This window comes from Triticum dicoccoides, chromosome 7B (genome assembly GCF_002162155.2).
Source record: "Triticum dicoccoides isolate Atlit2015 ecotype Zavitan chromosome 7B, WEW_v2.0, whole genome shotgun sequence".
NCBI classification, from domain to species: domain Eukaryota; kingdom Viridiplantae; phylum Streptophyta; class Magnoliopsida; order Poales; family Poaceae; genus Triticum; species Triticum dicoccoides.
The window spans coordinates 8,512,683-8,538,196 of NC_041393.1; the positions used below are offsets into that span (position 1 = coordinate 8,512,683).

Genomic DNA, 25,514 nt, shown 5'->3' on the forward strand with positions numbered 1-25,514 from the left:
ACTATGCACTATAAAGGTAGTAACGTAGAGGGTGCTTGGATACGTTTTAGTCTCATGACTAAAAGTAGTGGGACTAAAACTTGCTAGCCTTACCCATGCTTGAATTCAAATACTAAAGAGGCTAAAATCAAGTTAATGAGCATTTATTATCCTCCAACCCCTCCAATCCAGAACTCGACCGTGTTAAAGGAAAGAAGTTAAATGAGAAGAGAGATGAATAATCCACATTTTAGTAGGGGTACATCTGACTAAAAAAATTGTCTCAAGACTAGTTTTAGCCCCTCTTTAGTCAGGGGTGCTTGAAACTTTAGCCTCTTAAAGAGACTATTTTTAGTCAGACTAAAATAAATCCCTTGGATCCAAGCACCCTCATAGACTAGTAACATATGTATGTTACTAGTCTAAAATACTCCTCACTATGACCAGCCTTATGTTTGGCTGGTGTTATTTTACTGTAGTTTTGACCGATAGTTACACAACTTAATCTAACTTATACTACACCTACGGAGCTACACAACCGGATCAATCAGTGTGCGCTAACGACCGCCCGGCTGCATGCAGCACTGTAGGCCTTCTGATCGCTGGCTAGGAAGCTGCGGACGTGATCGATCGGCCGTAGCTAACTAAATCAGTATCTTGTTTAACTAGTGTGATGCATGCGATGGAGGGGAATGAATCGATACTACGAAAGGTACTGCCATGTGATTAGTTATGCTTTCAAACCAAGCTGCACGATAGTGAACGAGCGGATGACACGAGCGTCTTTTCCTCAGTTTGAGAAAAAAGAGGCCCGGACCTCTTTCTTAAACACTTCAAAAAAACACAATATCAACACTTTTATGAAACTACAATTTTTGGTATAGCCAAATGCCACTAGTAGAAAACAGGGCTTTGGTTCGGGCCTGACCAGCCCATTAGTCCCGGTTCTTCACGAACCAGGACCCATGTGACGCATTAGTCCCGGTTCATGAGCCCAGGGGGGCGGCCGGGGCCTCGTGGGCATTGGTCTCGGTTCGTCTGGATTTATTTGTCCCGATTCTAGGCACGACCAATGGGCCGCGCTCCTAGCCCATAGCCATTGGTACCGGTTCGTGCCTTGAACCGGTATAGAAGGGGGAATTTAGTCCCGGTTTCTGCCACGAACCGGGACAAATAATTTGCCTATATATATATCCATCGCCGCGGTAGAGCACTCCACGATGCTCTGTTTTTTCTGGCCGGCGAGGGGAGGGCATTTGGATGCTCTAGCTCACCTCCTATGCACATGAGGTGTTCGATGAAATGCCCGAGCCACATTAGTTAAGCTTTCTCCTCTCGAAGCTCGACCTTGGAGCTCCATTTTTCCCGAGATTTCTCCTCACGCCCCGTCCCCGTTTTCACCGCCGTTGATCGCCCGCGCCGATCTCGTCGCCAGCACCATCGTGGTGAGCCTCTTGTTCTTATCTTCTTTCTGATTTTCTTACTTTAGATAGATACTTGTCTGATTTTCTTACTTTTGACACACATAATTATATATAATGCACGCAGATGAACCGGCAATGGATGTATGGTGACAGACACACCTCCGAGTACATTAAGGACGTGCATAATTTTTTCGAAGTGGTTGAGACAAACAAGTAGAATGGTTTTATGTGTTGTCCATGCCCTAAATGTGGGAATACGAAGTCTTACTCTGACCGAAAAATCCTTCACACCCACCTGCTTTACAAGGGTTTCATGCCACACTATAATGTTTGGACGAGGCACGGAGAAATAGGGGTTATGATGGAAGACGACGAAGAAGAAGAGGACGATGACAACTATGTGCCCCCTGAATACGGTGATGCTGCAACGGGGGGAGCTGCTGAAGATCAACGAGACGATTTCATATATAATATGATTTGTCTTTCTTATCAATTTCTGATGTGATGTGAATGAAATACTTATTTCCATCGTAATTTAGATTCGAAAGAAAGTAAATATATTTTGATGATGTCATCTTCATCCATTATAAAAGTAGTGGCACTAGTAGTGGGATAGCCGCTCGGGTGTTGATGTGGCATAAAGTTAGTGACGTTGTCTCGTCACTGAGTACGGTACAATATGGCATATTTTCTCCTAACATGTGACATTAGTTGACTATCATGGAAATAGCAAGTCGATGACGTTCTATATAACGTCACCGAAGGTCCCAATTTTGATGACATTTTTGCGTGTGCGCCGTCGCTAGGAGTAATCTATGATGGGGATTCTGTGACGATGCTTGTGACGCCCATAAAATGTCACCGGGGGGTAATTTGTGACATTATTAGCTATTCGATGACATTTTTTAGCTCGTCATAGTAGGCTTGATCTCTTGTAGTCATGAGTTCAGGTTTCCTTGTTCTGAATGAAAGATCCAAGAGATGCTCCAAGTAAAAATTATTTATATTATACAGCAATCAAATGACACATAATTTCATACAAGTAACAACTCTTCACACGTCACAATAATAAAGCACACATGTATCGCACAAATCCAAGGTAAGGTAACCCTCTCAAACATCACTCTTCACCGAAGAACTATAGCCATCCTGGTCATCATAGTATTTGGACCACAACATGATCCCTCCATACTTCCCTGTGCTCTTAATCAATGGGAGAACATCTGACTTTAGATCATTAGCTGGGATGAATCCACTCCCTGCAGCCTGAGGTGACGCCGGGAGGCCGGGGAAGATTTGCTTTGCTGGGACTGTCAACCACCGCTTCCATGCGTCAGATAGATTGGTAGTGCTACCTGAGGTGTACTGACAGGGTGCATTGTTGTATAATTGCACCCACACATAGTCAAAGAGGCCGGTGTTAAGGGCGCCACCCACCCACGCGTCAAGGAAAGGGCATTGCGGTGCGGCAATCAGGTAGACTCTCCTGCCGGTGTTGCTATATCCTTTGAGGAACCTCGCAAGATCGTCCAAGTGGAGGGGTGTGCCGCCTTCAATGTCGAAGTCATTACCATCGAGGATTGCATCACCGAGAGGTCGCAAAGATGACTTACCTCCCAAGAAGTTGTTCCACAGGTATGTCGCGACGTTCTAGGCATCATGGGTCGAGGAAAGGTAGTAGCCGCCCGCCCCGCCACCGATGGAGAGTATGATCTTGACACCACGGCTCTAGCATGACTTTATGTCGGAGCTCAGGTTGGCACAACCACCGTTGGCCGGTGATGAGGCTATGTACCTAGGGTAGGGTCATGGACCTGTCCAAACTACCCTACCCAAGGACATCCCTAGAAGAAACCACCTGTCAGTCGACCCAAAAGTGTTCCACTCGACTAACTCAAAGACACTCGACCATGAAGGCAACCACTCGACCATGAAGCCAACCACTCGACAGCCAGGAGATCTAAAGTCACTCTGCGCGCTAACGGTCGGTCATTAAGTAGCTTTTATGGTCATCACAACACTTTATGTATAGCGTTACCAGTAACGCCCAACCTTAATGTATCTTAAACCCTGCATAACTGAAGGCTGGAGGGGTCTGGCGGACTCTATATAAGCCACCCCCTCCTCAGTGTAAAGGGTTCGCACCCCTGTAACTCATACGCATATAATCCAGTCGACCGCCTCTTACCTCTCCATTAGTACCCCCTACACTACTGTCAGACTTAGAACCATGACAGTTGGCGCCCACCTTGGGGCAAGGGTCTTAGCGACTTATTGGAGAAGTTGCAATTTTTTCCGATCTCCTTCATCATGGTTTCAGGCGGAGTTTTGGTTGAGGGCCGCGAGATCCGTCTCGGCGCGCTCACGTTCATCGCCGACGACTCTGCTTGGCTTCAGGAGGCTCCGCTCGACATCGATGCGCTCCCAGTCCGCGGAGCGACGCACTTTCGCGCATGCGTCCGCGGCGTCCTCCTGCGGCAGCCGTCGACCCAGTATCGGTCGGTTTTGTGTCGTCCTCCCCCGTGTTTCCCGCCGGTGCAAGCGCTCCGGTCGGTCGAGGCTTCAGCGGTGGATGAGACACGCGGTGGCTCGCCAATCGGCCACCCCCAAGTCGCGGCAATCGAGCCCGACGAATCTCTCTACGGCCTGTTCGACCTGTCGATTGGTTCCGTAGAGACTACATCCGAGTGCGACAGCAGCGATCCAGCGGCGGAGGTTCTGATGGTCGATGGACCATGCGGTCCTCCCGGTTTTCCCAGCACCGACGGAGGCGACGGCGGAGGCGATTTGTCGCATGCCCATGACGAGTATCTCCCCGAGCCCCTCACTTCGCTGTAGAGGGAAGAGCTTCACCGCCGGAACATGGATGCGCTTCACACTCCTATCATTGGAGAAACGCCCGAGGCTCGTGCCTTGGAGGACGCGCGCTTGGCCAACTTGGCTGAGCGCACTCGACTGGAGAACCTCCAGCGAGCACTCGACGAGCGTGCGCGTCAACGGGTTCCAGATTCCAGTCGATGTCAGCTCTTTCCACAACCGACTCAGGTATATGGAACCCTGATTCAGAATTTAGCAGCAGCGGCCCGTATAGCAAAGTCAATTCAGCCTTCCCAGTCAGAGGCTGGCAGAGGCTTGTTGCAGATCAGAGATTTACTCCAGGCAGCAGGAGATCAAAATTCAGCTGTATCGCAGTCGTGGAACAGGATTCACAGCAGATCCGTAGCTGCGAATACAGTCCAGTCGGCTCATAGCCCCAGATCGCCTCTGAGGCGTGAAGGGCGTGGAGACCGGCACGATCAATACAAGAACCGTGAGCAGTATGATCACCGAATCAATCGCGATGATCGACGTCGAGTGCCCACCCCTCCCCCAAGGGGTGGATCGTACGTGCCTCGACAATAGGATGATAGACGCCAGCACAGTGGCGGGCGAAGGATTCCAGTCGACCCCAGGGAACCAGGCTTTGATGCGAGATCCATTATCGTTTAAGGTCTGGTCGACAGGAACAGAGCTCACCGAGAGGATCACGACAGAGATGTACCCACCAGCAACAGAGTGCATGTCTCAGGACCAGAGTGTTTCAGCAGAGCCATCAGGGCAGCGGTGATTCCTCCCAACTTCAGGTTGGCGACTGGAGTCAGTAAGTTCACTGGTGAGTCCAAGCCTGATACTTGGCTTGAAGACTAGCGAGTGGCTGTTCAGATTGGCGGCGGCAATGATGAGGTGGCCATGAAACATCTGCCTCTTATGTTGGAGGGCTCGGCCAGAGCATGGTTGAATCAGTTGGCACCCAGCAGCATTTACACTTGGGAAGATCTTTCCCGAGTGTTTCTCAGAACATTTGAAGGAACTTGCAAGCGACCAACAGGACTGACAGAGCTGCAAACTTATGTGCAGAAGTCGAATGAGACTTTGAGAGATTACATCCAGAGATGGATCACATTGCATCACACGATAGAGAACGTATCTGATCACCAGGCAGTGTGTGCCTTCAAGGAAGGCGTTAAGTACAGAGAGCTAAACCTGAAATTTGGTCGAACCGGAGACATGTCTCTGAGTCGAATGATGTAGATAGCCACCAAGTATGCCAATGGTGAAGAAGAGGATCGGCTCCGGAGTGGCAAGCACAAGTCAGTCGCCCACGAAACCGGAGGAGGGAACTCCAGTCGGAAGCAGAAGCGGAAAGCCGAGCCAGCTGCTCCTGGAGAAGCCTTGGCCGTGACTCAAGAAAAGTTTAAAGGGAAGCCCAAAGGGCCTTGGAACCCTAAGAAGGTGAAAGATAAGGAGGGAAATGACGTGATGGATTTGCCATGCCACATCCACACGAAGAAAGATGAAGAGGGTAACTTCATTTACCCGAAACATACTACTCGACAGTGTCGGCTCCTGATCCAACAATTCCAGGGGAAACATCCCAAAGATAAGGAAAAGGAGTCAGACAAAGTTGAGGACAAAGAGGATAACTATGATGGATATCCCCAGGTCAATTCCACCTTGATGATTTTTGCTGACGTTGAAAGCAAAATTCGATTGAAAGTTATCAATCGAGAAGTGAATATGGTTGCTTCGGCGACACCCAATTATCTGAAACGGTCCCAGACTACTATCACATTCGACCAGTCAGATCACCCGACACACATAGCCACCCCTGGGAGGCAAGCTCTGGTGGTCGACCCAGTCGTCGAAGGCACTCGACTGACTAAAGTGTTGATGGATGGTGGCAGTAGCCTGAATATATACTATACGCAGAGACATTGCAAGGGATGGGCATTCCGATGTCCAGACTCAGTACCAGCAACATGAGTTTCTATGGAGTCATTCCTGGAAAGAAAGCTGCATCACTCGGTCAGATTGCTCTTGATGTAGTTTTCGGTGATTCCAAGAATTTCTGCAAAGAAAAGTTGACATTTGAAGTTGTGGATTTCCAGAGTGCCTATCACGCTATTTTGGGCAGTCCAGCTTATGCATGTTTTATGGCTCGACCATGTTACGTTTATCTCAAATTGAAGATGCCTGGCCCCAAAGGTGTGATCACTGTTACTGGCAATCGGAAGAAGGCGGAAGAGTGCTTTCAGAAAGGCTCAAAGATCGCCAATGCTCAGATGGTAGCAGAAGAGTGGAAGGAGCACCAGAAAAATGCAGATCCGAGTGATTTGTTGCGATCCAAGAAGCCCGCTACGGAATCGGTGTTTCAGTCGTCCGGTGAGACGAAACCGATTCACATTCACCCGACCGACCCCAATGCTGCTCCGACCAATATCTCTACATCGCTCGACCCCAAATAGGAAGAAGCGCTCATCCAGTTCCTCCATGAGAACTGGGACATCTTCGCATGGAAACCTTCTGACATGCCGGGTGTTCCCAGGGGGCTGGCTGAGCACTGCCTACGACTCAAAAATGAAACCTGTTAAAGAACATCTTTGACGGTCCGCCGTCGAGAAAAGAAAGGCCATTGGCGAGGAGGTGGCTCGGCTCTTAGCAGCAGAGTTTATCCGAGAGATTTACCACTCCGAGTGGCTCGCCAATATTGTCATGGTCCCCAAGAAGGACAAGTCACTTCGCATGTGCATTGACTTTAAACATATCAATCGGGCCTGCCCTAAAGATCATTTTCCTCTCCCCCGCATTGACCAAATAGTTGACTCGACTTCGGGATGTGAGCGCCTATCTTTCTTAGACGCTTATTCCTGTTACCATCAGATCCGTCTGTATGGACCCGATGAGATCAAAACAGCTTTTATCACCCCATTCGGGTGCTTCTGTTATGTCACCATGACATTCGGCCTCAAGAATGCCAGAGCCACGTTCATGAGGATGATTCAGAAGTGTTTGCTCACTCAAATCAGTCGGAATGTGGAAGCGTACATGGATGATATTGTGGTCAAGTCACGGAAAGGTTCCGACCTGCTGACTGACCTTGCTGAAACATTTGCCAACCTCGGGAGGTATGATATCAAGCTTAATCCATCAAAGTGCACATTCGGAGTTCCTGGCGGAAAATTACTCGGTTTTCTTGTTTCCGAACGAGGAATCGATGCAAATCCAGAGAAAGTGGGCACTATACTCCGAATGAAAAGACCTGTGCACGTGCACGATGTTCAGAAGCTTACTGGTTGCTTGGCCGCTTTAAGTTGATTCATCTCTCGTCTCGGTGAAAAGGCATTGCCTCTTTATTGACTGATGAAGAAGTCAGACAAGTTTGTGTGGACTCCTGAAGCTGATGCAGCATTTGCAGAGCTAAAAGCCCTGCTTTCCACCCAGCCAGTGCTTGCTGCCTCGATCAGCAAAGAGCCTTTGCTGCTTTACATTGCAGCCACAGGACAAGTCGTCAGTACAGTACTTACGGTCGAGCGGGAAGAAGAAGAAAAAGCCTTTAAAGTTCAGCGCCCAGTATATTATATTTCTGAAGTTCTCACCCAATCAAAGAAAAGATACCCTCATTATCAGAAGCTTGTATATGGGATCTATATGACCACGAAGAAAGTTGCTCATTACTTCTCTGACCATACCATTACAGTCGTCAGCGACGCCCCATTGTCAGAGATTTTGCACAACAGAGATGCAACTGGTCGAGTGGCAAAATGGGCGATTGAACTCCTTCCCCTAGATATCAGATTTGAGGCAAAGAAAGCTATCAAGTCCCAAGCAATAGCAGATTTCATCGCTAAGTGGACCGAACAGCAATTGCCGACTCAAGTTCACTCGGAGCACTGGACCATGTTCTTTGATGGCTCTAAGATGTTGAATGGTTCCGGTGCTGGGGTAGTGTTGGTTTCCCCCTGAGGAGATAAGCTCAAATATGTACTTCAGATTCACTTTGATTCCTCCAACAACGAAGCAGAATATGAAGCACTTTTGTATGGGTTGCGTATGGCCATTTCACTCGGCGTCCGTCGCCTCATGGTCTACGGTGACTTAGATTTGGTGGTTAACCAAGTGATGAAGGAGTGGGACGTCAGAAGCCCAGCCATGACTGGTTACTGCAATGGAGTAAGAAAGCTGGAGAAGAAATTCGAGGGGTTAGAGCTTCATCATATACCCCGACTGAAAAATCAAGCGGCTGATGATTTGCCAAAAATAGGTTCCAAGAGAGAAGCCATTCCTAGTGGAGTGTTTTTGGAACATATCCACGCACCGTCAGTTCAAGAGGATCCTTTCACCGAAGAAGCCCCGCAGCCAAAAAGTGCCACGGATCTGACTGAAGTTGAGGTCCCAGCTGTGGTCGACCTGATCATGGAAGTTTTGGTTATCACTCCCGACTGGAAAGTGCTGTGCATCACGTATATCCTAAGGAAAGAGCTCCCAGAGAATGAAGAAGAGGCTCAACAGATCGTCCGTCGATCCAAGGCCTTCACTGTGATGAAGGGATAGTTGTACAGGGAAAGCACGACTGGAGCCAGTCAGAAATGTATAACGCCAGAATAGGGTCGGATAATTCTTGACGGTATCCACTCGGGGACCTGTGGCCACCATGCATCCTCTCGGACTATTGTGGCTAAAGCATACCGAGCGGGGTTTTACTGGCCCAGAGCAAATGAAATGGCGAAGCAGATAGTCAACAAGTGTGAAGGATGTCAGTTCTATTCCAATATGTCACACAAGCCCGCCTCAGCCTTGAAGACCATTCCAATCGTATGGCCCTTCGCTGTCTGGGGATTAGATATGGTTGGACCACTGAGAACTGGCAGGAGTGGTTTCACCCACGTACTGGTGGCAGTCGACAAGTTCACCAAGTGGATCAAAGCCAAGCCTATCAAGAATCTTGATGCCAGCACTGCTGAGGGAGTCCTGGATTAGGGGGTGTCCGGATGGCCGGACTATGACCTTTGGCCGAACTCCCGGACTATGAAGACACAAGATTGAAGACTTCGTCCCGTGTCTGGATAGGACTTTCCTTGGCATGGAAGGCAAGCTTGGCGATATGATATGAAGATCTCCTCCCATTGTAACCGACTATGTGTAACCCTAGCCCTCTCCGGTGTCTATATAAACCGGAGAGTTTTAGTCCGTAGGACGAACACCAATCATACCATAGGCTAGCTTCTAGGGTTTAGCCTCTCTGATCTTGTGGTAGATCAACTCTTGTACTACCCATATCATCAATATTAATCAAGCAGGAGTAGGGTTTTACCTCCATCGAGAGGGCCCGAACCTGGGTAAAAACATCGTGTCCCTTGTCTCCTGTTACCATCCGCCTAGATGCACAGTTTGGGACCCCCTACCCGAGATCCGCCAGTTTTGACACCGACATTGGTGCTTTCATTGAGAGTTCCTCTGTGTCGTCACCTTTAGGCCCGATGGCTTCTTCGATCATCAACCACGACGCAGTCCAGGGTGAGACTCTTCTCCCCGGACAGATCTTCGCATTCGGCGGTTTCGCACTGCGGGCCAATTTGTTTGGCCATCTGGAGCAGATCGAAAGCTACGCCCCTGGCCATCAGGTCAGATTTGGAAGCTTAAACTACACGGCCAACATCCGCGGGGACTTGATCTTCGTCGGGTTCGAGCCACGGACGAGCACGCCGCACTGTCACGATGGGCATGATCTAGCTCTGCCGCCGGACAGCGCCCAGAGCGCCGCTCAGGTGTCCGCTCTGACCCTTAGCTTGGAGCCGACCACGCCAGTCGGGGACGGACGGTTGGATGCCGCCCCAGGAGCCGCAATTTCTACGGTGATCGAGCCGGATACCGGCCTAGTCCTTTGTGAGGCCTATGGCTCCAAGGTGCTGGACTCCTTTCCGGACTTTGAATCTCCCGCACCCCTTCCGATCGAACCCGATTGGGCTCCGATCATGGAGTTCACCGCTGCGGACATCTTTCAGCACTCGCCCTTTGGCGACATCCTGAATTCACTAAAGTCTCTCTCTTTGTCAGGAGAGCCCTGGCCGGACTATGGTCAGCGAGGTTGGGATGCGGACGACAAAGAAATTCAAACCCCGCCCACCACCCACTTCATAGCGACTGTCGACGATCTAACCGACATGCTCGACTACGACTCCGAAGACATCGACGGTATGGACGCCGATGAAGGAGACAATCGAGAACCAGCGCCTATAGAGCACCGGACAATCACCTCATCCCACGATGTATACATGGTGGACACACCTAAAAGAAGCAACGACGAGGATCAAAAGGGCGCAACCAGGGATCGTTCCCTCGAAAAACAATCAAAGCGGCGGCGTAAGCGCCGCGCCAAGCCCCACCTCGACAGAGACCCAGCCATACAGCAGGGCGAATCAACGGAAGACGAACATGCCATCGAGCAACCGTCCAAACAGGGCGGACAAACCGAACAATTCGTCCCCGGCAAAGATAATAGTCCGGACGACCTCACGCCGGACAAGTCGCTGGAGCACCAGAACCTCCACCAAAGGCTCGTCGCCACTGCGCGTAGCCTGAAAAAGCAGAAGCGGAATCTCAAAACAGAGGAAGATGCACTCAGAATCAGATGGGGCAAAGTACTCAATACCGCACACAAGTACGACAACAGTCATCACACAAAGAGCTATCCAAAGCGGAAATTACTACCGGAATTTGATGAAGAGGCCTTAGAGCCCCCACAGTCAAAAAACAAGAAAGCCACCAGGTCGGATAGACGACCCCACGATCGACCTCAAGCGACAAAGGGCGCCGCACTCAATACGGCAGGCGATCCGCCCAAGGATTCGCATCCAAAAACCGGTCCAACCAGATCTGTCTACGGGCCAAGAAAGCAAGCTCCAGTGAGCAATGCAACGCAAAAAATATCCGAATATCGCGGCACACCTACATACAGGGGCGCCACACATCCCCTATGTTTCACCGATGAGGTACTGGATCATGAATTTCCAGCGGGATTCAAGCCTCTAAACATAGAAGCATACGACGGAACAATAGACCCTGGAGTCTGGATCGAGGATTATATCCTCCACATACACATGGCCAGAGGAGATGACCTTCACGCCATAAAATACTTACCCCTTAAGCTCAAAGGGCCAGCCCGGCATTGGCTTAAAAGCCTTCCCAAAAACACCATGGGAAGTTGGGAAGAGCTCGAGGATGCTTTCCAGGCAAATTTTCAAGGGACCTATGTCCGACCTCCGGATGTAGACGATCCGAGTCATATAACTCAACAACCCGGAGAGTCAGCCCGGAAACTCTGGAACAGATTTCTTACTAAAAAGAACCAGATAGTCGACTGTCCGGACGCCGAAGCCCTAGCAGCTTTCAAACATAGCGTCCCAGACGAATGGCTCGCCAGACACCTCGGCCAAGAAAAGCCAAGAACAATGGCCGCATTAACAAGCCTCATGACCCGCTTTTGCGCAGGAGAGGATAGCTGGTTGGCAAGAAGCAGCACCAGCGACCCAAGTACATCCGAACTCAGAGATGGAAACGGGAAACCGCGCCGTATCAAAGAACAGCGCCGGATCAAGGATAACAGCCCGATGAGCACGGCAGTCAACGCCGGATTCAAAAGCTCTCGGCAAAATCAGAAAAAAGGCGCCCCCCAAAGATGACAGGGACGAGCTATCTAACCTCAACAAAATCTTGGACAAAATATGTCAAATCCACAGTACTCCCGGGAGACCTGCAAACCACACCACAGAGATTGTTGGGTCTTCAAGCAGTCCGGCAAACTCAACGCCGAACACAAGGGGCTCGACACACCAAGCGTGGATGACGACGCACCCCACAAGCAGAACACCGGAGAACAAAAGAAGTTCCCACAAGAAGTAAAAACAGTAAATTCACTTCGGGTGACAAAAGGGAAAAACAGAATGGCACCTGCGAAGATACGCGACATACGGCCTGCCCCAGAGGAGCCCCGCCACTGGTTGTTACAGCCAATCACCTTCGATCATCAGGATTACTCCAGAGGTATTCGGAACGCAGGCTGGACTTCCTTGGTCTTGGATCTGATTATTGACGGACTCCAATTTACACAAGTCCTAATGGACGGAGGCAGTGACCTAAACATGTTATATCAGGACACAATCCGCAAACTGAAGGTAAACCCAGCAATAATTCGCCATGGCAACACTTCCTTTCAAGGAGTCACGCCGGGCCCAGATACCCAGAGTATGGGTTCCCTTTCGTTAGAAGTCATGTTCGGCTCACCCAACAACTTCCGAAGCGAAAAGCTAACCTTCCACATCGCCCCATTCATAAGTCACTATCAAGCGCTACTGGGACGCGAAGCTTTCGCCCGCTTTAACGCAATACCGCATTATGCATCCCTTACACTCAAATGCCCGGTCCACGAGGCATCATCTCATTAAAGGGAAATATCAATTGATCCCCGAAGTACGGGTAATGGTGCGGCCGCCTTGACAGCCGCACACTAATCCAGCCCTACTACCCCGGACACGGCTCGACGAGTCCGGCGTTAACATACAAAGGCTTAATAAGCCGCATAACCCTGTACAAGGGGCTCCGCATGTTTACACTAGGAGACAATACGGCTCAATTTTACTCATGTCTCTGTATTATATTTTGTTTATTTTAATATAGATTTCTCGCACGATTATTTTTCACTAAGTTCCTCTCTTTCGCAGACGAACACCGTGCTACGCCCGTCCAGGATACGGCACAACGGAGACACAGGCGCAGACGTGTAGTAGGGACCCGTTTTAAGGATTCTTCTCAGATTAAGACCCTGTGTAGACCTTTTTTACTGTCTCTTGTTGATAACATCCCCCGGTTTTCGCTATAACCGAGGAGGAGGCTGGCGTCTTGGCATGTGGCCACGCCAGAATTTTGCGCGTTCCTGGGCACCAGGGGCTTCTTACCAACGGCTTTTGTTTGGCCCATTTTCATAAAGACCGAATACCTTAGGGAGTGTTCGGCATCGCGAGTTTGGCCTTATATGCATCAGCTCCGAATCATGTCTTTGATCAAATGTTGGGTTTGCCCGGCTCCTGTGTTTTGCTGCCTTACGTTCCGCTCTATCGGCTAAGGCGGCACCAGGAGAACTACTGCGATTGTGCCCCGGTTCGGCCAGGCGAGCACCTCAGTAGAGAAAGCCGAAAACTGACTGTCATGATATAGCGAGAGACTGGTCAACCACTCGATGACTTTCGGAATCTTTAGGATTCCTCCGCATTAACAAAGGGCCGCTTCCCGGTCAGGCACACACGCGCCCCGAATTCGGGCGAGCGCGGTGCTCCTAGGGGCTATTCAGTAGCCCCACTGTCAAACTCCTATGGCTAAGTGAAAGTGATAAAGCATTATAGTCCGGTTGCCTAGTTCGCTGTGCTATCACCTCCTTTATAGGACCCAGACGTTGGATTAAGTGTGAAAAGGCGCCTTTTCACGAACACCCCGCATTATATGCGTGGGGGCTGAAGCCAATGACTGCCATCTTTCAGGTTATATACACATATACATTAACGGCCGCACAGGAGGCATTATAATTCTTGCAAGCACAAGTATAAAAAGCTTTTATATTCTATCAAAATATTTGTTTTACAATAGCATATGCTATTCGAACACAACATCCTTCGAGCACTGCGCTTCTATTAAACGAGCGCCCTGAGGAACTTCCTCAAAGTAGTGCTCGACAGGTACTCGACTTTCGTCCGAATCCCAGGATGCAACAACACCGGCCTTCATATCCGCCCAGTATGTTTTGACACGGGCAAGAGCCATCTGTGCACCCTCTATGCACACCGACCTCTTCATTGCATCAACATGCGGCACCGAACCAAGGAACTGCTGCACCAAGCTAAAATAACTCTTCGGCTCTGGCTCTTCCAGCCACAGACGACTCGCAACATACCTCATGGCGAGTCCGGATAACCTTTTCAGCTCCGCCTAGGCGGCCAAACGGTCGGATACCGAAAGTGGGCGTTCTGAATTGTGGAACTGCGACAAAAAAAGTTCTTCCAATTCATGGTCACCTTGACCCCGGAAGTGTTCGGCCGCATCTGCCGCACTCGCTGCCAAATCCAGATAAGTGTTCTCCGCACTCCACTGCCAGTCTAACGGAGCATACTTAGGATCCCCAAACTTCATCCGCAGCATATAGGGATTTCCAGCCGTGATATCTCCGGCCTGACGTAGCTCCTCCTTCATAGCTCTCATTGCAGAGCGCGTATCCTTGGCCTCGGCAGTGATCTTTTCAAGGTCCTTCTGAGCCACCCTATCTTCTTGTTCAAGAAATTTACAGCGGTCGGCAGCATCCTTCAATTTTATAGCCATCTCGGCTATTACTTTCTTGCTCTGGCAGTGAGTAGTCTGTTCGGCTTTTAGCTCTTCAGCCGCTTTAACAGCAGCCGCGTCACTTTTTCTTGCTTGCTCCTTGTCTTGGGCAAGTTCCGCCCGAAGGTTCTCCACGGCAGCAGCACCATCTACATTAAGCACATATCTTATAAGGCACGAGCATCGAGCTCCTCTTATCATATGTCTTTGGAACATACCTTGTGCCTTGTCTAGCCGCTTATTTACAAGCGCGATGTTGGCATCTGCTACGTCAAGTTGCCGCTTTAGCTCGGCAGACTTGTTAGTTCGGCTAGCCACAGAACACCTCGCCACCTTCATAGAAAAGGTGACATACTATACCTGGGGTTATGATCCTCTGTGCGCCGTCATTTTTGACAACACACAGAGTCTCAGGGGCTACTATTTATATAGGGCGCATTTTATATATGCGGCTCTACCAAAAGGTACACCTTTTCACGTACCTCAAAGCCTGTCAGTAAACTCCTGGCGGCCTCGTACAATCCGCTTTCCGCGGATGAAATCCTTCCAATCACCGTGTTCATCAACATACGGTGTTCTTCTGAGATAGACGCTCGCCCGAGCAGATCCTTCAGCCCCTCCGACCACGCACCAGAGGGTGCCGGACTAGCCTGACGACCTTTTTCAGGGTCCGGACTTGGAAAAACCCTCCGAGACGACACCTCAGGGTCGCCTGCCTCGTAAGATGGTGCAGCTAGGGGAGGTGTTTCGCTCTCCATCATCTCCGGACGAAGATCCCCTGAGGATGAGCTCTACTGAGAAGGGTTGAGATCCGAACTGCAAGGTAATATTTCGGTTATCTTCCTCAGAAATAAAATAGGGATGTCACTCATTTTAGAACCCCTCTCTTTACTTACGGCTCGATGGAGAGTTGATCCCCTTGGGAGCATAATGCGGCCGGGGCATTCTCCGACGCCGGATCCTCTAGCGAAGATTTCTTCCCCCGTTTTGAGGCCATCCCCTCCGGGTCTTCAGAGGCAGTCCTTTTTTTTCCCTGGTTGGGGGAATTCTTGATTCCTCCCTTTCTGACAGCCTCCTTCGCGGAGGCGGTAGCTCCTTGTTTCCCCTCTTCGCCTTCTGCCAAAGGTGCAATCTCCAGCATCCTGGTTAACACGGGATCCGGCGTGGTCTCAGGCAGGGGGGCTGGACACCTGATAAGCTTTGCTTTCGCTATCCACTCCTGTTCAAAGGATAGCTCTGTTAAGGGCAATTTTATGATAAAAATATGGATGGCGTGTCCAAATACGGGGCTACTTACTTGGGCATCCGGGCGATTGCAGCTCAGACCTGCGTCCTCGGACAAGTCCGGACACCTTGCTTGTGATCCGAAGAACAATTTGTACATCTCCATGGGCGTCGTGCCCATAAAGTGTTGGAGGACTCGCGGTCCCTCCGGATTAAATTCCCACAGGCGGAGAGGGCGACGTTTGCAGGGCAGCATGCGGCGAATCAGCATAACTTGAGCCACTACGGTCAAGTTGATATCTCTTTCTAGGAGATCTCGAATGCGGCCTTGCAGCAAGGGCACGTCTTTGGACGGCCCCCAGATAAGCCCTTCATTGACCCATGACGCTAGCCGTGGTGGGGGACCCGAGCGAAAAGCAGGTGGCGCCACCCATGTGGTGCCCCTGGGGGCTGTGATGTAAAACCAGTCCCGTTGCCATAAGTTGAACTCCTCTTGGAAAGAGCCCTCGGGCCATGGAGCGTCGGCCATCTTGCTTATGATAGCTCCTCCACACTCAGCGTGCTGCCCCTCGATCATCTTTGGTTCTACCTTGAAGGTTCTAAGCCACAATCCGAAGTGAGGAGTAATATGGAGGAAGGCCTCACACACGACAATGAACGATGAGATTTGGAGGATGGACTCCGGAGCTAAGTCATGAAATTCCAGCCCGTAATAAAACATAAGCCCCCTCACGAAGGGATCAATCGGGAAGCCTAGCCCCCGAAGGAAGTGAGATGCGAACACCACGCTCTCACCGGGCTGGGGAGTGGGAATGGCCTGCCCTTGAGCAGGCAGCCTGTGCGAGATTTCGCCGGTTAGATACCTGGCATCTCTCAGTTTTCGCACGTCTTCTTCCGTAACGGAGGAAGGCATCCACCTGCCTTGAAGGTCGGAGCCGGACATCATCGAAGGTCCGAAGCGCCTAAAACTGGAGCTTTGGGTGTTGGAACTCGAGGCGAGGGGCGGATTCGATTGAACTGAAGAGAAAGGAGTCGAGCCTTGGTCTCTTTATAAAGAGGTTGAATACCAACAGCCCTCCCCGTAACCTTTTGGGACTCGCTTTCAATTAGGGAGTCGTACCAAAGGCATGGTTGGGTTACCCACGCTCGTATTGATGAGAATCCCGGAATAAGGGGACATGATCTTTGCTTTGACAAGACATGCCAAGGAAACCACCTCGCTAAACGCGCTGAGGTGAAACAGTAAAATGATTCGAATAAAGGCTTGGCCGTGGCGTGATGTCATGCTGCGGAATACGACAGCAGATTAGATTTGTGCAGATATTATTCTCTCTACGGTGGTATGTGGAACTTATTTTGCAGAGCCGGACACTATCCTTGTGTTCAACATCTTCTATGAAGTATTCGGAGTAGGAACCCGCCTTGCAATGCCGAAGACAATTTGCGTGCCGGACTCGTCGTCATTGAAGCCTGGTTCAGGGGCTACTGAGGGAGTCCTGGATTAGGGGGTGTCCAGATGGCCGGACTATGACCTTTGGCCGGACTCCCGGACTATGAAGACACAAGATTGAAGACTTCGTCCCGTGTCCAGATAGGACTTTCCTTGGCGTGGAAGGCAAGCTTGGCGATATGATATGAAGATCTCCTCCCATTGTAACCGACTCTATGTAACCCTAGCCCTCTCCGGTGTCTATATAAATCGGAGAGTTTTAGTCCGTAGGACGAACAACAATCATACCATAGGCTAGCTTCTAGGGTTTAGCCTCTCTGATCTCGTGGTAGATCAACTCTTGTACTACCCATATCATCAATATTAATCAAGAAGGAGTAGGGTTTTGCCTCCATCGAGAGGGCCCAAACCTGGGTAAAAACATCGTGTCCCTTGTCTCCTGTTACCATCCGCCTAGACGCACAGTTCGGGACCCCCTACCCGAGATCCGCCGGTTTTGACACCGACAACTGCTATCAGCTTCATCAGAGAATTGATATTCAGATATGGAGTTCCGCATAGCATCATAACTGATAATGGGTCAAACTTTGATTCCGACCAATTCAAAGCTTTTTGCGCCTCTCAAGGCACGCGAGTCGACTACGCTTCCGTCGCTCACCCCTAGCCGAATGGACAAGCAGAAAGAGCAAACAGCCTAATTCTCAAAGGACTGAAACCCTGGTTGATGCATGATCTCAAACACGCAGCAGGCGCGTGGGTCAACGAACTCCCATCAGTTCTTTGGGGATTGAGGACTATTCCTAATCGGTCGACTGGGCGAACGCCATTCTTTCTGGTCTACGGAGCTGAAGCAGTTATGTCGAGTGACCTGCTTCACAATGCACCCCGAGTTGAGCTTTACTCTGAAGATGAAGCAGAACAAGCCCGGCAGGACGCAGTCGACCTTCTGGAAGAAGAAAGAGAGATGGCCATGATCCGATCGACCATCTATCAGCAAGACCTGCGTCGATTCCATGCAAGAAACATGAAGAGTCGAGCCTTCCAAGAAGGAGACTTGGTCCTCCGAATGGACCAACAGAAGCCACACAAGCTTGCCCCTACTTGGGAAGGCCCCTTCATCGTCACCAAAGTTCTCCACAATGGAGCATACCATCTTTACAATGTCGGCCGCCAGATTGATGAGCCACGAGCTTGGAATGCGGACCTGCTCCGCCCCTTTTACACTTAAGTACTCACTCGGATGAGTTGTAATAAAAGTACTCCTGTAGTTTGCTTATCAAAGACAAAAGTGTTATAATTTTCCCATTGATTGTTGTTGCTTTTGTTTGTGTAAGAAATCTCCCAGTGGGTGGCTTAGCTGCGAATCCATTTTGCCTAAGTTTGTAAAAAAATCCTACCGAGTGACGAGCAAGCCTCTCACTCGGAGGCTTAGCTGCGAATTCGTTTCGCCTAAATGTTTGAAAATCCTACCGAGTGACGAGCAAGCCTCTCACTCGGGGGCTTAGCTGTGAATCCGTTTCGCCTAAGTATTTGAAAATCCTACCGAGTGGCGTGCAAGCCTCTCACTCGAGGGCTTAGCTGCAGTCCAGTACTCACCTAAGTATTTGAAAATCCTACCGAGTGGAGAGCAAACCTCCCACTCGGAGGCTTAGCTGCAGTCTAGTACTCGCCTAAGTATTTAATCTATTCCGATCCGCAAGGACGACGAGGTGCAGGTCGACTGCCACCTTCTCCTTCGGAGCTACGCCACAAATACAAAAATCCTACCGAGTGGAGAGCAAACCTCCCACTCGGGGGCTTAGCTGCAGTCCAGTACTCGCCTAAGTGTTTGAAAATCCTACCGAGTGGAGAGCAATCCTCCCACTCGGGGGCTTAGCTGCAGTCCAGTACTCGCCTAAGTGTTTGAAAATCCTACCGAGTGGAGAGAAATCCTCCCACTCGGGGGCTTAGCTGCAGTCCAGTACTCGCCTAAGTGTTTGAAAATCATACCGAGTGGGGAGCAACCCTCCCGCTCGGGGGCTTAGCTGCAGTCCAGTACTCGCCTAAGTGTTTGAAAATCCTACCGAGTGGAGAGCAATCCTCCCACTCGGGGGCTTAGCTGCAGTGCAGTACTAGCCAAAGTATGAAATTCATTCCGATCCGCAAGGACGACGACGTGCGGGTCGACTGCTACCTTCTCCTTCGGAGCTACGGCACAAATTACAATGTGCGCTCTGCAAGGACGACGAGGTGCATGTCGACTGCTACCTTCTCCTTCGGAGCTACGGCACAAATACAATGTGCGCTCTGCAAGGACGATGAGGTGCAGGTCGACTGCTACCTTCTCCTTCGGAGCTACGGCGCAAATACAATGTGCACTCTGCAAGGACGACGAGGTGCAGGTCGACTACTACCTTCTCCTTCGGAGCTACGGCACAAATACAATGTGCGCTCTGCAAGCATGACGAGGTACAGGTCGACTACTACCTTCTCCTTCGGAGCTCCGCCACAAATACAGTGTGCGCTCCATCCCGACCCGCAAGGATGCAGGTCGACTGCAATCTGTGCTCCAACCTGCAAGACTACGTCACAAGCACTAAAATATATTCCGAGTGAAGAACAATGTTTGCTCGAAGGCAAATGCAAACATATTCAATGGCAAAGCCAAGTTCAGATAGCATCCTACGGATTCAGCAGTGCTCAGGCATCAAGCCCGTAAAAGTTTTATCGGTTACAAAACCTCTCGGCATTCCGAGGCAAATTTAAGGCATCAAGCATAGAAGTTTTTTACTCCTCCGGTGGAGGACTGAAAGGTGCGACAAACTGGTCCAGGTCGATTCCATCTGCAATCCGAGTGGCAGCTGCAATGAAGGTCTCCATGAAATATTGGAAGTCATGCTTCTTGGTATTGGCCACTTTGAGGGACGCCATCATGTCCTCTCGCGCATCCTTGCAGTGAACGCAGACCAGAGACAGAGCAACATCAGCACCACACCTGGCAGAAGACTTCTTCCATTCTTGCACTCGACCTGGAACTTCATTCAGTCGAGTCATCAGAGACTCGAGGTCATTTTGAAGCATCTTTCTCGGCCAGAGTGTCGTGTCGATCCGCGATGCCGCAACCTTCAGTCGAGTAAGATAGTCGACCACACCAGCAACACGAGACTCCAGTCGGAGCATGTTCATGGAAGTTTCGTCCTTCACAAGAGAGTTGATGGGATCCAAGCCTGTCTCCACTCGACTGGTCTCCTCCTTGAAGTTCTGGCAGAATTCTGTAAACACAACTCAAAGATGAGCCAACAGTTCTATGATGAGTCGGTGATTACAAGTCAGTCGGGTAAGAGAGATTACCCTCAAGCATGATGAATAACTTCTTGGCGAGTCCTCCCAGATAAGCCTCTAGATCGTTCTTCTTCCCCACCAATTCACTAGCCTTGTCACTCAGAGCAATCTTGTCATTCTTCAGACAGCTGACTTCCTTGTTGGCCGCGTCGAGAGCAGCTTTCAGGTTGGCGTTCTCCTCTTCAAGTTTACCGACTGACGCCAGCTTCTCTTCCGCAAGCTTCGTTTTATCCAAAGCCGCCTTCTGCGCTTCGGCAAGTTTCTGGTCCTTCTTCTTCAGAGCCTCCTTCATTTTATCTGCAAAATGACAATAAGATCAGAATCAAGAATGGGCAGAAGGATAAGAACAGTCGTCAAGTTCTCACCAATCATACCTTTTGCTTCGTCCTTTGCCTTCTGGAAGTTCTCCTGAACAAGCTTCAAGTCAAGGTCGAGCTGGATATGTTTGTTTTCCAATTCAGTATAGCGAGCCACAAGCTCGCAAGATTTCTACGAAAGAGTCAGTCGACAGATATCAAAGAGAGGTTGCTTCCGAGTAACTAAGAGAAAAACTGTAGCATTTCTAAGACTACAGTCGAATCAAAATATTCAACAGTAGTCTCGGGGACTACACCCAGTGGGTGCATCCAGCGTGCCCCCACTAGTTTTATCGACTTGATCCGACCAGTCGACCGAAAGGAACAAAGAGATCTCATCATGATCTACAAAAAAAACAGGTTCTTCAGACTACAGTCGCCTGCCAGCAGTCCACCGTAGTCTCGGGGACTACACCCAGTGGGTGCACTCAGCGTGCCCCCACCGGTTCCAAGATTCCATTCGACATGGTCCGACCAGACCGACTGAAGAAGTTGGAATGAGGAAATTCAAAATACAAAGACTACGGTCGACTGTCAGCAGTCGACCATAGTCTCGGGGACTACACCCAGTGGGTGCACTCAGCGTGCCCCCACCAATTCAAAAAATCAATCGACACACCCAGTGGGTGTACAGATTCAAGGATCTTTGGAAAGAAAGTCTTTAGATAGCATATCCTAACAGAACAAGCGGTGACCAACTAACCTGGACATTGCTCTAGAGGGCTGAGCTAGCATCATAAGCCGCTTGGCTGGCTTCCCAGATCGCCTTCACCTGCTCCATCATGATCCCCGCCTGGCATATAGCCTCCTTAGCAGCACCCGCTTGGTCCTCTGGGACGTGGTGCGTGGCGAAAAGAGAGGGCGGATCAGCAATCGACGATGAAGGTCGGGCACTCGTCAGCGGCACAGCGAAGGACACAGAATGCCGAGTGACATCACCACCTTCTTGAACCAATGCCTCAGACACTGATGTGGTCCGAGTGGTCTTGCCAGCCGGCGCCTTTTTGTTCTTCCTCCCCCTCAGTGGCACCTTGTCGTCATCATCAGGGAGATCAATGACATGAGGGGGAGCTGCAGGATAAATCCAAAGTTAGAAATGAAAATCCAATCGACCAGAAGGGAAACTACAAGAGGGCGTACCAGGGTTGGAGGTGGCAGCGTCTTCCATTTCTTGGTCGTCGTTCTTGGCGGAAGTCTTGGAGGTAGCAGCACTGCAGATTTCAGAAACCAGTCGGTTAGTCGATGAGTCGACCAAGAGTTCGTCCATACTAAACAAGAAAACACAAGTTCTGCTGTTACCCGGAGATAGTGGGAATGGCCATTCTCATCTTGGGCAAGGCCTTCGGCGGCTTTGACCACTTCGGCTGCTTCGGCGCTTTCTCAGTCGGTGCCGGAGAAGCTGCCCGAGGGCGCTTTGATGATTGCCCAATAGGTGCAATCGCTTTGCCACGCTCGCTCGCGGGGTCGTGGATGAGCTTGGATCGCCTTTCCGTGCGAGGAGGATCGACTTCCATCTCCTCCTCCTCTTCATTGGAGCCATCATCATCCTCGTCATCCTCACCATCAGATTCCCACTCCTCCTCACTTTCACCTCCGCTCGCCTCTCCCTCCTCGGCCTGTTCTTGCGCCCCGTTGGGCGTCGAGTACATCTCAGTCATGGCCTAGAAGACAACAAACAAGACAAAGGTCAGTCGACTGATTTTAAAGCAAACGGAATGAAGAAAGCAGGATCACAGTCAGAAATGCAGAAGTGGACCTTGTCTACGTCGTATGATTGTTCGAGTGGAGAAATCCTCCTGGCTCCTCGGGGGTTGTCCTTGTTACATGTGATGCTTGCCAGCCACCTCTCCAGCGTGGCCTCGTCAATATCCTCCGGGTGGATCCGAGTGGTGTCCTCAGTACCAGAATACAACCACATCGGATGGTCTCGAGCTTGAAGCGGCTGGATGCGTCGCCGGAGGAAGACCTCCAAGAGGTCCATGCCGGTCACCCCATCGCGGATAAGCTGGACGACACGCTCGACCAACACCTTAACCTGCGCCTTCTCTTCCAGTAGCACCTTCAAAGAGGAAGGCTTCCTCACTCGGTCCATGGAAAAAGGAGGGAGTCCAGTCGACTGCCCTGGCGTCGGCTGGTCTTTGCAGTAGAACCAGGTCGACTGCCATCCCCGGACCGAGTCGGGTAGGATCATGGTCGGAAAGGCGCCTTTTCCTCTCAGCTGAACCCCAAGACCCCCACACATCTGAATCACTTGAGTCCTCTTGTCACTCGGATTGGCCTTCTTCACCGTCTGGGAGCGACGGGTGAAGATGTGCTTGAAAAGACCCCAATGAGGCCGGCAACCCAAGAAATTCTCGCACAAAGACACGAAAGCAGCAAGGTACACGATGGTGTTGGGTGTGAAGTGGTGGAGTTGCGCCCCAAAGAAATTTAGAAGTCCCCAAAAGAAAGGGTGGGGCGGCAAAGAAAACCCACGGTCGACGTGGGTGGCCAAGAGAACGCACTCACCCTCCTGAGGTTGCGGCTCTGACTCCCTTCTTGGGAGCCGCGCCGATCCATGGGGGATCAGCCCTCCGTCGGCCAGGTCATCAAGATCCACCTGATTGATTGTCGAGCAGATCCAGTCGCCCTCGATCCAGCCCGGCGGCAGGCCGGTCCTAGATGAAGATCCGCTCCGACTGGTTCCCCTCCCCTTCGCCTTCGCCGGCGCTTTCTTCGCCTGCTCCAGGGCCGCCGTCTTCTCTTCCACCATCGTCGGCGGCGAGGCGCGCACGGAGCAGCGGTGCTGAGGCAGAAGCGAACGCGGCGGAGGAGTCTGGAGAAGAGGGGGGGAATGAGGACGCACTGTTCAAAAAAACCCCGTCCGACGCCTTATATGAGGTTGCTTCCGAGTGACTGACATGTAGGCCCGAGCGATCCTGTCAAATCCCGCAACAGTCGCGCGCGCGATACGTGGCAAAAAAGGTGGCGCGGAGATCGAGGCGTCCCTGCCTTATCCCATCCGATTACTGCGGCCTACTCCGCCCCGCGCGCTTCCCGAAATTTGAATCTCGCCAAATCCGCGGGGTGCAGAACAACTCGTTAGACGAAAGATTTCCTTCGCTCCCTCGCTCGGAGCTCTCCAAGTAAAAACTTCACTCGACGGATACAAAGAATGGATCAAGGCGACTGAAAAAGAAATTGGTGCCCTCACCTAAGGTTCATGTCCAGAACAAGACATACTCATAGCACGAGACATGGGTCGGAAGAGTTCTCAACTCCTTCCCCAGTCAAACCTCGTCCATTCGGGGGCTAATGATGAAGCTATGTACCTAGGGTAGGGTCATGGACCTGTCCAAACTACCCTACCCAAGGACATCCCTAGAAGAAACCACCTGTCAGTCGACCCAGAAGTGTTCCACTCGACTGACTCGAAGACACTCGACTATGAAGTCAACCACTCGACCATGAAGCCAACCACTCGATAGCCAGGAGATCTAAAGTCACTCTGCGCGCTAACGGTCGGTCATTAAATAGCTTTTATGGTCATCACAACACTTTATGTATAGCGTTACCAGTAACGCCCAACCTTAATGTATCTTAAACCCTGCATAACTGAGGGCCGGAGGGGTCTGGCGGACTCTATATAAGCCACCCCCCTCCTCAGTGTAAAGGGTTTCACACCCCTGTAACTCATACGCATATAATCCAGTCGACCGCCTCCGGGCTCCGAAACGTAGGGCTGTTACTTCCTCCGAGAAAGGCCTGAACTCGTAAATCTCTTGCGTATACAACTACTCCCAGTGGCAGACCTAGCTCACTGGGCCAGGGTGGGCCAGCAGTGTACTGTACATATACACTTATTTTTTTCTTTTATTTTTTAGCTTTTCTCCTATGGTATAAATGTTGTTTCAGATCTCAGGGTGCGCCATGGCCCACCCTGGCCACCCTCTACCTCCGCCCCTGACTACTCCATAGCTAGGATCTTGCCTCTCCATTAATACCCCCTACACTACTGTCAGACTTAGAACCACGACAGTCGGGTCGCAGTGGCCCGCCAGATTGAGGACTGGCGGTTGTCCATTGCCAAAGGCGGAGAGGAAGGCGATGTTAACAAATTTGTAGTTGTCGGTGGCGCAGGTCTCCGCAAGCGTGCCCTCGCCACCATTCTGACCCAAGTAGATGGAAATGCCGCCGGCTTCTGACCCGAGGAACTGCGCCGCCGCTACTGCCAGTACCAGCAGTCGTAGTAGGGATGATGGTCTGCTAGCCATTTGTGGAGCAATCCCTATTGCTTATGTGCATGCCTTCTGCTTTTGCTTCTGTGTATGTTGATCTGAGTTTGGGCTCGGGTGGGTTGGCCTATATACGAGGGGATTCGTAAATCGTAATGTGAAACCCACATGTTGTTTATGCACATACGTGGCTTGTTGGGCACATGGATGGATGAACATGTGAATGCGTTGCGCTCTCAGCTTCGAATCAACGGCAACGTCAGAGATTCCTTGTGCTAGAACGGAATAACGTTCAAGGCAACAGTGTAGAATAAGAAAAGGGACTGGGCTGTTTGATTTATTATTGAACACAAAAGGCCAAATG

General features: G+C 50.7%; 1 pseudogene; it reads right to left on the reverse strand.

The window, feature by feature from the left end:
* Positions 1–2,516: 2,516 nt before the first annotated feature.
* LOC119336209 lies at positions 2,517–25,189 on the reverse strand (annotated as a pseudogene).
* Between the last annotated feature and the right edge of the window lie 325 nt (positions 25,190–25,514).